This window comes from Anomaloglossus baeobatrachus, chromosome 1 (genome assembly GCF_048569485.1).
Source record: "Anomaloglossus baeobatrachus isolate aAnoBae1 chromosome 1, aAnoBae1.hap1, whole genome shotgun sequence".
Taxonomy (NCBI): domain Eukaryota; kingdom Metazoa; phylum Chordata; class Amphibia; order Anura; family Aromobatidae; genus Anomaloglossus; species Anomaloglossus baeobatrachus.
The window spans coordinates 98,992,198-99,003,474 of NC_134353.1; positions in this window are offsets into that span (position 1 = coordinate 98,992,198).

Below are 11,277 nucleotides of genomic sequence, written 5' to 3' on the forward strand. Positions count from 1 at the left end.
TTTTTTTTTAAGATAATTACATGGAATTTTTTAGTGATACACATTGCATCATTTAAAACACATTGGGGGTGGTTTAATATAAAAAAAAAATTACATGACAGGTTCACTTTAACTAAACAACTTATCAAGAGACAACTCAAATGTAAATATTAAATTAGAGACTTAAGGCCGCTTTAAACGCTGCGACATTGCTAGCGATCGCACCCGCCCCCTTCGTTTGTGCGTCACTGGCAAATCGCTGCCCGTGGCGAACAATATCGCTAGTACACGTCACATGCACATACCTTCCTAACGACGTCGCTGTGGCCGGCGAACAAACTCTTTTTTTAAGGGGGTGGTTCATGTGGCATCAAAGCAACATCAATCAGCAGGCCACCAATAGAAGCGGAGGAGCGGAGAGCAGCCGCATTAACATCACTCCCACCTCGTTGCCGTAGGACGCAGGAACGCTGTTGTTCATCTTTCCCGGGGTGTCACACGTAGTGATGTGTGCTGCCTCAGGAATGAGAAACAACCTGCGTCCTAAAAGATCAACGATTTTTTGGAAAGGAACGACGTGTCAACAATCAACGATTTTTGCTGCTTTTTAGATCGTTAGCGGTCGCTCGTAGGTGTCACACGCAACAACGCCGCTAACGAGGCCGGATATGCGTCACGAATTCCGTGACCCCAGCGATATCTCGTTAGCGATGTCGTTGCGTGTAACGGGGCCATAAGGGTACATGCCCACAATGAGGACCCGCTGTGCCCTGGACGCGGTGGGGCCTGAACTGCAGGGCCGTGAATCTCGTCCACAAGGAGACCGCAGTTGCTCATGCCCATGATCTGGGCTTGGGCAGTTGGGATCTCTCTCTTCTGTTTTCCCTGCGGAGAACGCTTGCTACTCTACAGCAAACAATTGACAAGGTGCGGCTCGGAATGCCGCACCGCAGGTCAGCTTATGTTGCGAGTAGTACACGCACAGTGGGAAGGAGATTTCTATAAATCGCATCCACTCTGTACTGTATATCGCAGCATTTTGGATGCAGCTGAAGCATTCTGTGTCCAAAATGCTGTGAACACTGATTGTGGGCACTCAGCCTAATACCCATAAAATCATGAAAGTAGAATCCTACATTAATGTCAACATGATACACAGGGACTTAGGATTGAACTCTACTACTTATTATATAGGGCAAAGACAATGCAAAAAGATTAACTTAAGATATGGCTGATCTATCTATTGTATATGTAATAGATATCACCATATATTGGGTCCCACCACACTAAGGGGTACTTCACACACAGCGAGATCGCTGCTGAGATTGCTGCTGAGTCACGTTTTTTGTGACGCAGCAGTGACCTCATTAGCGATCTCGCTGTGTGTGACACTGAGCAGCGATCTGGCCCCTGCTGTGAGATCGCTGCTCATTACACACAGCCCTGGTTCATTTTTTTATTGTTGCTCTCCCGCTGATAAGCACACATCGCTGTGTGTGACAGCGAGAGAGCAACAATCCTGAATGTGCAGGGAACAGGAGGCGGCGTCTGGCAGCCTGAGGTAAGCTGTAACCAAGATAAACATCGGGTAACCAAGGTGGTTACCCGATATTTACCTTCGTTACCAGCCTCCGCAGCTCTCACGCTGCCAGTGCCGGCTCCTGCTCCCTGCACACGCTAAGCTAAGTGTTGTGCGCTGGTAACTAAGGTAAACATCGGGTAACCATACCCGATGTTTACCTTAGTTAACAGTGTCTGCAGCTTCCAGACGCCGACTCCGTGCAAGCGCAGCGTCGCTTGCACGTCGCTGCTGGCTGGGGGCTGGTCACTGGTCGCTGGTGAGATCTGCCTATTTGACAGCTCACCAGCGACCATGTAGCAACGCAGCAGCGATCCTGACCAGGTCAGATCGCTGGTGGGATCGCTGCTGCGTCGCTAAAGTGTGACGGTACCCTAAGCAGCTTAGCAACTACACAAATGGTTACCTCCTATATGAATGTGTATATTTGTCCTATGTTACTGTGGCGCCCTGGACTAGCCAGGCCGTCACAAATAACACACAAACACCCCCACCCCCATTAGACAGTGACACCAGCCAAACAAAAACCCTTGTTGCCTCCCTCCAGTGTCTGATGTCCACACCAGGTGGGGCGGAGCCAAGCGATTGGCCCCACCCACCGAGGAGTTCACAGGCCTGGAGGCGGGAAAAGTTTAGTTTAGTCCAGGAGGTGGAAGTTAGAGGAGTAAACACTTGGGTGTCTGGGTTTGTGGCCCAGGCACTGACAGCAAGGTTGGCAGACGGTGGTGGCCATCTGCAGGAGTGGTGAAGCAATGCGGAACCATAGGACCGGGGTCGGGCGTTGGCCCGCCGGTACTGACCGGGGAGCGAAGTGAAGCCAGCACAGACAGGCAGGGCCATCGGACCCAGACCAGGCTTGGAGCTGCCGACAATAGTCAAATCCGAGTGTGACCGGAACCCCAGGGGTTTCCTAACAGCCAAAGACCCGATAGAAGGCCACCGCCCACACTGTGAGAGTATACAGCTACCGCCTAAGGCTAGAGACCCAAGGGCCAGCACCTGCGGGCAAACGGGCTCCTCCGGCATCCATACACCGGGGAGCGGACTACCGTTGGGAATCCATAGTAGTCAAACAAGAACATCAAGGTGCAGGGAAAGACAGCCGCCATCACCTGCCCGGGGAGAGACACTGCAGCCGGCTGCGGGACCCGTCCATCCAGCCATTTGGTTTACCAAGGACTTTGTGCATCTCTTGCTGAGTGAGTACACCCGTGCCATCCAGCACCACGCCGCGCTGTCCCTGCAACCCTGCACCTCACCAACCCTGCCTCCCCGTCACATCACCGGGCCCCGGGACCACCGACCCCTACCCACGGAGGGGGAAAACAATATCCCAGCTGCTCCCTACCATCGCTCCCGGGATCCTCGTCACCAGCAGCGGTGGTGCCCATCTTCACCACGACCCGTGGGTGGCGTCACGGACTAAATCCCCCAAACCAACCACCCCTTTCACTCACGGGCGAGGAGCGCTGCTCGAGTCCCCGGATCCGGCCCGCCGCTCGAGCCACCGAGCAGCAGCAGCGCCGGACCCGAGCGTTAGCGAGCGCGCAGCAGCGGCGGCGTCCTCCCCGCCCGCGACATTACATAGTGGATCTCCATTGAATAACGTGATATTCCCTCTATCTCAGTTATTTCAATTAATGCTGAGTTTAAATTCCAAAATGCCAGTGCAGCTAACTCCCATGTATCACTGCACTATATAGAGGCTGGTTGATGAAGCATATGTAACCATTCAGAGTCTAGAAAGCGTAGTCAGAAGGGATTAGTGAGTGTGCTCGATTGAGCATTGGGGTGCTCGAGTGATGCTCGGCCGAGTATCACAGGTTAATGCTTTGGTTATTGTCTGTGTAATGGCAGCCCGGGACCACAGACACAAAATTTTAAACCCAAACCGACTAGGGCAAGCTACCCACTAAGCAGTATCCCCAGGTACCTTGAAACCCTTTAACCTATACATGGATCTGGGTTTACTGCAAGGTTCAGGAGTTTGCTGTCTATGGAAAGGCTGCAATCCAGAAATAGTGATAGTCACCAGGCAGGGTCAAAACTAGAATGTCTGCAAGGTACCAAATCAGAAGGCAGGAGGAATGTTAAGAAAACAGGCTGAGGTCAAAACCAAGATGTCAGGCAAGGTACAGAATCAGCAGGCAGGAGGAACGTTAGAAAAACAGGCCGAGGGCAAACTGGGGACAAAACAGGAAGGTGTGCAGAGTACCAGGAAAGCATGTAGTGCATGTAGCTCAAACAAAAACAACGCTATATCTGGCAAAAAACAGCAGACCACTGAAGATAAAAAAGGGTGTGGTGCCTTCCAATTTGCTGAGGTGGGAGTTGATAACTTCAGCTGGAAGGCACACACAACCACAGTCAGCCAGTGGTACTGCAAGTTCCAGCCATATCAAGCTTGGTGGATAGACTGCACAGGAGCACGCGAGCACTGAACGCACGTCCACAGCAGCGAGGACCCTGGCCTGTTAACCCCTCCGGTGCTACCGGCTATATACACCCGGGCCATCCACAAGGGTAATGTTGCTTCTAACCTGTTCCTAATCTACCAGGCTTATGTGACTATCCACATTCCATAAGCGCATTACTTACAGGGCTTATTTTGGTAATACATCACAGTACAAGTGACAGAGTCATACTGCAAGGCGACTTCACAGATGCTTCTTATACATTCTCCTCAGTACTCCTTGGCTGTGATCTAATGGCATCTGGTCAGTGTTGCCATTGCAATATTATTTCTACAGATTCTAGCAGCAGCACACTACCCATAGGTGCGCACTAGAGAGAACGTCCTAAGTAACTCTTAATAAGCACGTGTGACAGTACTATACCCAGCAAGGATACGACTCAGCGTGATTTTTATGGTTGACGCTCTCTTCCAGTACCCCTAGGCTGTGACATTTTTTAGCACTTGACCAGTGACCAACAGTATTAAATAACCTTAGTGGGCCATCTTGTAACAGCTATGTATTCTACAGAATGAGCTGTTTTGCATTTTTCAGCTCTTTTTGATTGACGCTTTTCTTGCTACCATATATATCTGATAAGTCCAATCTGACGAAGGCTCAGGCCGAAACGTCACTTGTATCACTTGTATTTGAATTGGACACAAACCATATACGCAACTTTTTCAAAAAAAAGGACTAATAAAGAATTATTTTGCATTACTATCCAGTGTGACTTTTTACTCTTATTGGGAGATTTAGTGTGCCGGGGTTATCCTCTTTTTTGCATTATTTTTTACCTCTGAGCACCTATATACCAGTGTAGCAGAGCTTCCTCTTCTGCATGGTGGATAGACGGAGGCTGAGCTCACCAGAGGTACTGGTACTGAGTCCTCCCCTATAACCAGAACCGCCTACAGTGGGAAAACGGCAGTGCCTGGTGACCGGAGCAGAAGTCCAATCATTGACTTCCCTTATACTCATTACTCAAGTTGAAGCCAACTGAGCACCTGACCTGGTCAACTCGAGTAGCGAGCACCCGAGCATTTTAGTGCTTACCCAACTCTTATAATTATACATAGGGCTAATTTTAGTCAAGTCAATGAGATGAGCATACTATAGTACCCAATGATGACGGCTCATTTGGAAAAAAAAAAGAGATTGTATTCACTGTATCTTGCTTTTAATAATGTGTCATCCTAAAAGACATAACCATTTCCGATATGTAACAATAATGGACGAAGAAGCTATTACATTCAATTATCTTACTGTACAGGAAGTCATTTTCTGTAGCTACGTGTTTGACCGGATCCTAGTCATATTATAATCGGCTTATTATATATATTATCATTCAGTTATTATGAATCATTGTAAGTCCTATTCTGTAAACAATCTATATTCCTCAGTGCACACCCTTGTAGATATTATTATTGCTGTTCACTTATAGCTTATGTCGACAAGTCAACTACAAAGGAAAGAAAGTGTATTGTTAAAGTTGTGAATGGAATGTCTATGTATGTTATCAATTGTTCTTTTGCCTTCTCATTTGTAATTGTATGGTTGATAAATGTAAAGGTTAACATTGTTTAACTTAAATAAAAAAAAATAAAAATGAACCAATGAGTTCTCAATAGTGCCAGGTATGTATATTTCATTATTCTTCTTGGATCCTTTTATTACTCTGCAGTGGTCTGACTTCTTTTGGGCCTTAAGTTCCTACTTTCCAGTGAAAACTCTTAAATTTATATTTTATTTGTCCATTTGTGGTAAATGAACAGCCTAAAAAGTTTCCGATTCATTCTTAAAGAATAATCTCCATTTTAATTCTTATTTCATAAATCAATAATCCACTTGAAAATAAGAAACTTTGTACTATATCTTATCAGAGAAATCTGCTTCTTTCCCCTTCTGGACTGAAATTTCCAATGAAGGGTAAGATGTTTAAAATCTGTATTCAGTGAAGAGAGATTTTCTTATTATACAGGAGATTACAGTTGGTGCTCATAAGATTCTATGAAGCGTTAAGGGAGTTGCTAAAAACAGACATTCTGCTGCAAGTTCTCCTGAAACAACAACTACATATGGATTCTAGATAAAAAAGAAAAAGTAAAAAGAAAGTGTATGTGTCTTCCTCTTCTCTCTCCATAGAATCTAATATGTCACGAGTGTGTCGTGCCCTGCTGACACCTCAGGGGGATCTTGGATCAGGAGATCACATTGTATAATTGATCGCAGATCCTTTTTTTTTTTTTTATTTTTTTTTTTTAAAACCCTCATTGTTTATCCTGAGTATGATCCTATTAATTCAATTTAATGCGGAAAGGAGTTGAGGTTTCTTTTCTATCCTGCAGAAACTGACTTGTAGCTGTTAATCTCAACTGCAACCATGCCTTTCTGCTACATAAACCTATTCCTTATTCTGTCCTATGCCAGTAAATATATTTCATACTATGCTGACGTGTGAAGGAGTGGTCTCTGGAGAAAGCTGTGGTCCAAAGAGCAGTCCAGTAGGGAAAAAAACTGTTTCCTCTAATAAGATATATTACATATATTGCTTATATTCATGTTTAATATTAATTTATCACAAAGTAAGATTATTATTATTATTATTTATTATTATAGCACTGTTTATTCCATGTCAGTTTGTGTAATAAACTCTACCAGGAAAGTTGCATATTTTCAGTCAAATTTGGACTTTTCTTGTTAAAATTACTTTTCTTGTGAAATGTTGGTTTGATCTCGAATTCAAAGTTACATTTGTTGAGAAAAATATGAAAATTGACAAATTTTGGTCGAAATGAGAAGACACAGAATTGACTCCCCGACTGTCAAAAGAGGCAAGATATCCTGTATTAGGAGGCATGCATCTTTAATAAATTTGGAGCATATCCCTCCAATTACCCTCCTAACTTAGATTAGTAAAGCATATATTATTGTGTATACCGGCCTCTGCCAAGACCCCTATACACATTGGTTGATTGTCATACAAATCTGCCTAGCTTGATGGGACAGGGTGACCATCTGAGGTCTATGAGGGCCTCCCCACTCTTCACCAACTGATGACGTTGGTGAAGGGAAGAATTGGGCCAGTGGAATTTCAACAGCCTGGCCTTTTAAGGCCCCGTCACACTAAGCAACATCGCTAGCAACATCGCTGCTAACGAACAACTTTTGTGACGTTGCTAGCGATGTTGCTGTGTGTGACATCCAGCAACAACCTGGCCCCTGCTGTGAGGTCGTTGGTTGTTGCTGAATGTCCTGGGCCATTTTTTAGTTGTTGCTGTCCCGCTGTGAAGCACAGATCGCTGTGTGTGACAGCGAGACAGCAACAACTAAATGTGCAGGCAGCAGGAGCCGGCTTCTGCAGAGGCTGGTAACCAATGTAAACATCGGGTAACCAAGAAGCCCTGTCCTTGGTTACCCGATATTTACCTTTGATACCAGGCTCCCCCGCTCTCACTGCCTGTGCTGCCGGCTCCTGCCCATTGCACATGTAGCTGCAGGACACATCGGGTTAATTAACCTGATGTGTGCTGTAAGTAGGAGAGCAGGGAGCCAGCGCTCAGTGTGCGCTGCTCCCTGCTCTGTGCACATTTAGCTGCAGCACACATCAGGTAATTAACCCGATGTGTGCTGTAGCTAGGAGAGCAAGGAGCTGGGGGCTGGTCACTGGTTGCTGGTGAGCTCACCAGCAACTCGTGTAGCCACGCTCCAGCGATCCCTGCCAGGTCAGGTTGCTGGTGGGATCGCTGGAGCGTCGCAGTGTGACAGCTCACCAGCAACCTCCTAGCAACTTACCAGCGATCCCTATCGTTGTTGGGATCGCTGGTAAGTTGCTTAGTGTGACGGTACCTTTAGTCTCAGGAGAAACTAACCACTGCCAAAGGTGCCTGGCAGTGGCTTTCTCTCTCCCCTTAAAAAACTCAAGAATGCTCAGCTATTTATGGAGAGATAGCTATCTGCTAATTGACTGTTTGACAGTCTGCTATTTCATATGTATGGCCAGCTTAAAGACTGTTGTTTTAATTTTTCATAAGTCAATAGTACACATGAGAATAAGCGACTTTGTAAAATATCTTATCGAAAAAAAATCAGTTTCTTCCTTCTCCAGAACAGATAATTCATTTTCAAAATTCAAAATTTATTGGTAAAATCTGTCTTCAGTGAATACAGACTTTCCCCTTACTGAGATAGGAGATGACAGTTGATGCTTATAAAGTTCTATGGAGAACTGCAACTGTCATTTAAGGAGAACTTGGAGCAAAATGTCTGTGTCTACCTTTAGCAATAACTGTCATTTCCTATCTCAATAATTGGAAAATCTGTCCTCACTGAAGACAAATTTTATCTCCACGAATTGTGTGTGAATGTGGTCGTTTCTGGATGAGGAGGAAGCTGGATTTTCTGATAAGATATACGGTATTTCAAAGTTGCATATTTTACTGTGTACTGTTGATTTATGAAATCAAAATTGAAAGGATGATGACTCATGTTTGTCCAAAACTCTATGTATTCCTCCAATAAACTTGAATAGATTTCTTAGATTACTGTAATGAATGTGTAACGTGACACGGGGCGGTAGTCGTGGGCAAGATCTGCGTTTCTTGCACACTAGCATGCTATGTGAAAGACGCGGTTCTGGCTGGGTGTGTTTTAAGGGGGCGGTACACTTTTGCAGGCCACATGGTGCCGATGGCTTTGGCTGGCAGGAACTAGATATTGCACAACTTAGTTCTTTAAAATCAGTCCTTTACTAAACAGTCAACTATGTACAATAGATAGCGGGAACACAACTTCTCATACTTTTCATCTTGAAGTGTAGCGCATCTCTAAACACAATTTCTTTACGTCTTCACTTTTGCTTAGTCCTGCCTCCATTTGTCTCACTTGCTTCAACACTGCCCAGCTTAGCACCACAGTACACTCTGTGAAAGTTATCTTATCTCCCTCCTATAGGACAGATTTGCTAATATAGCCTATCAGTTTCAGGCCTTCTGAAGCCTAAGAAGCTCCTGCCTGGAGCACTCACCTCGACTCATGTTTCCATTCGGTTCTGGCCTATTACCTTTAAGAGTTATAAACTCAGGACCATACTGCTAGGTGTCCTCTCCCGGGACCTGTCTCACTCGTTCTTTCGGTACTTCGGTCAATTCTCTGACCCATCTCCAACAGATCACTTTGTGTGACGCCCTGGACTAGCCAGGTAGTCACATACATACCAACATACACACCCCCACCCTAGGCAGTTACAACAGTCAGACAAAAACCCTTGTTGCCTCCCTCCAGGGCCTGATGTCCACACCAGGTGGGGCGGAGCCAGGCGGTTGGCCCACCCACCAAGGAGTTCACAGGCCTGGAGGCGGGAAAAGTGTCAGTTTAGTCTTGGAGGTGGAAGTGAGAGGAGTAAACACTTGAGGTGTCTGGGTCGGAGCCCAGGTACTGACAGCAAGGTTGGCAGACGGTGTTGGCCGTCTGCAGGAGTTGGTGGAACTCTGCAGAGCCGTAAGGACTGGGGTCGGGCGTCGGCCCGCCGGTATCGAACCGGGGAACGGAGTGAAGCTAAGCACACAGGCAGGGCCATCGGACCCCGACCAGGCTTTGAGCCGCCATCAATAGTCAAATCCGAATGTGACAGGAACCCCTGGGGTTTCCTAACAACCAAGTCCCGATTGAAGGCAACAGTCCACCCAGAGAGGATATACAGCCACCGCCACAGGGTAGAGATCCAAGGGCCAGCGCCTGCGGGCAAAACGGGCTCCTACGGCACCTATACGCCGGGGAGCAGACTACTGGTGGGCAACCACAGGAGTCAAGAACATCTTCACAGGTGCAGGGAAAGACAGCCACCATCAGCCATCTGGGGAGAGCACAACAACAACACTGCAGCCGGCTGCGGGACCCGTCCATCCGGCCGTTTTGGTTTACCAGAGACTTTGTCAGTGATTGTCTGAGTGAGTACACCAGTGCCGTCCGGCACCGCGCCGCGCTGTCCCTGCAACCCTGCACCCCAGCCGTCCAGCCTCCCCGTTACACCACCGGGCCCCGGGATCACCAACTCCCCTACCCACGGAGGGGACAACATCCTAGCTGCACCCTACCATCTCTCCCGGGATCCCCATTACCAGCAGCGGTGGTGCCATCATCACCACGTCCCGTGGGTGGCGTCACGAACAATCTCCCTAAACATACCACCCCCTTTTCACTCACGGGTGAGGAGCGCTGCTCGAGTCCCCGGGTCCGGTCCACCGCTCGAGCCACTGAGCAGCAGCAGCAGAAACCCCGGACCCGAGCGTGGCAAGCACGTCCCCTCCGCCATATGCACCTCAGTCAACTCTCTCACTCAGTAGGCTGGATCTTGATGTCCTCTGCTTTGGTCTCCTCTCACCTGTCATGCAACAGATGTGGCGAGCATGTTTAGACCAACCAAAGTTGGAAAAATTCACCTCAAAAACACCACAGACAAGGTGGACATTGGGGAAACAATAACAATGGTGGGCCCTGGCACTAGGGAGGGGGAAGATGGACAACTCCAATCCTCACCTGTAGCTGTTCCTACTCTCCTAGCCAGTCCCTATACAGTCTATGCAACAGTTGCGGAGCAGCACCCTGAGTCCCTGAGAAACACTATAGATGACCTGACTAGTGAGACGTGGGTGAGATACACTAAAACCATTGCTGCACTAAAGAGACAAGAGGGTATGACTCCAGAAGAATCCACAGCAGCTCCTTCCACCAAGGCAGCTTTCATACAAATAGCTAAGTATAATCGTCAAGGCTTGCTGGGAGACCTGGCTATTTAAACCCAAGGAAGTGTATACAAAGCAGGTGTAGCTGACCTTAACTGAGCTGCTAGCAGAAAAACTGACATTAACTACTTAAATACCAAAGGAAATGAAACAACATTGAAATGCACAGTCTAAGGCCTCTGCCACACTCACGTGTAAAAAACGTACGTTTGCTGTAGTCCGTTTTTTGTGTCCGTGTTCCGTATTTGCAGTCCGTTTTTCCCCTCCGTGTAGTGTCCGTATGCATATCGTGTGTCATACGTGTGTACGTGTGTGCGTTTTCCTGTGCGTGAAATACGTCAGTGTGTGTTCCGTGTGCAGTCCGTTTTTTGTGCGTGTTTAACATGTTTCACACATTGAGATAATGGTGATTACTTGGAATTAAATGACACATAGGTGTATGTGATTAGGACATAAATATAAGTTAACTATAAACTGTTTCCTGCTTGTATTTTGCCTTGGAGCACCTATGTGTTGAGACAAA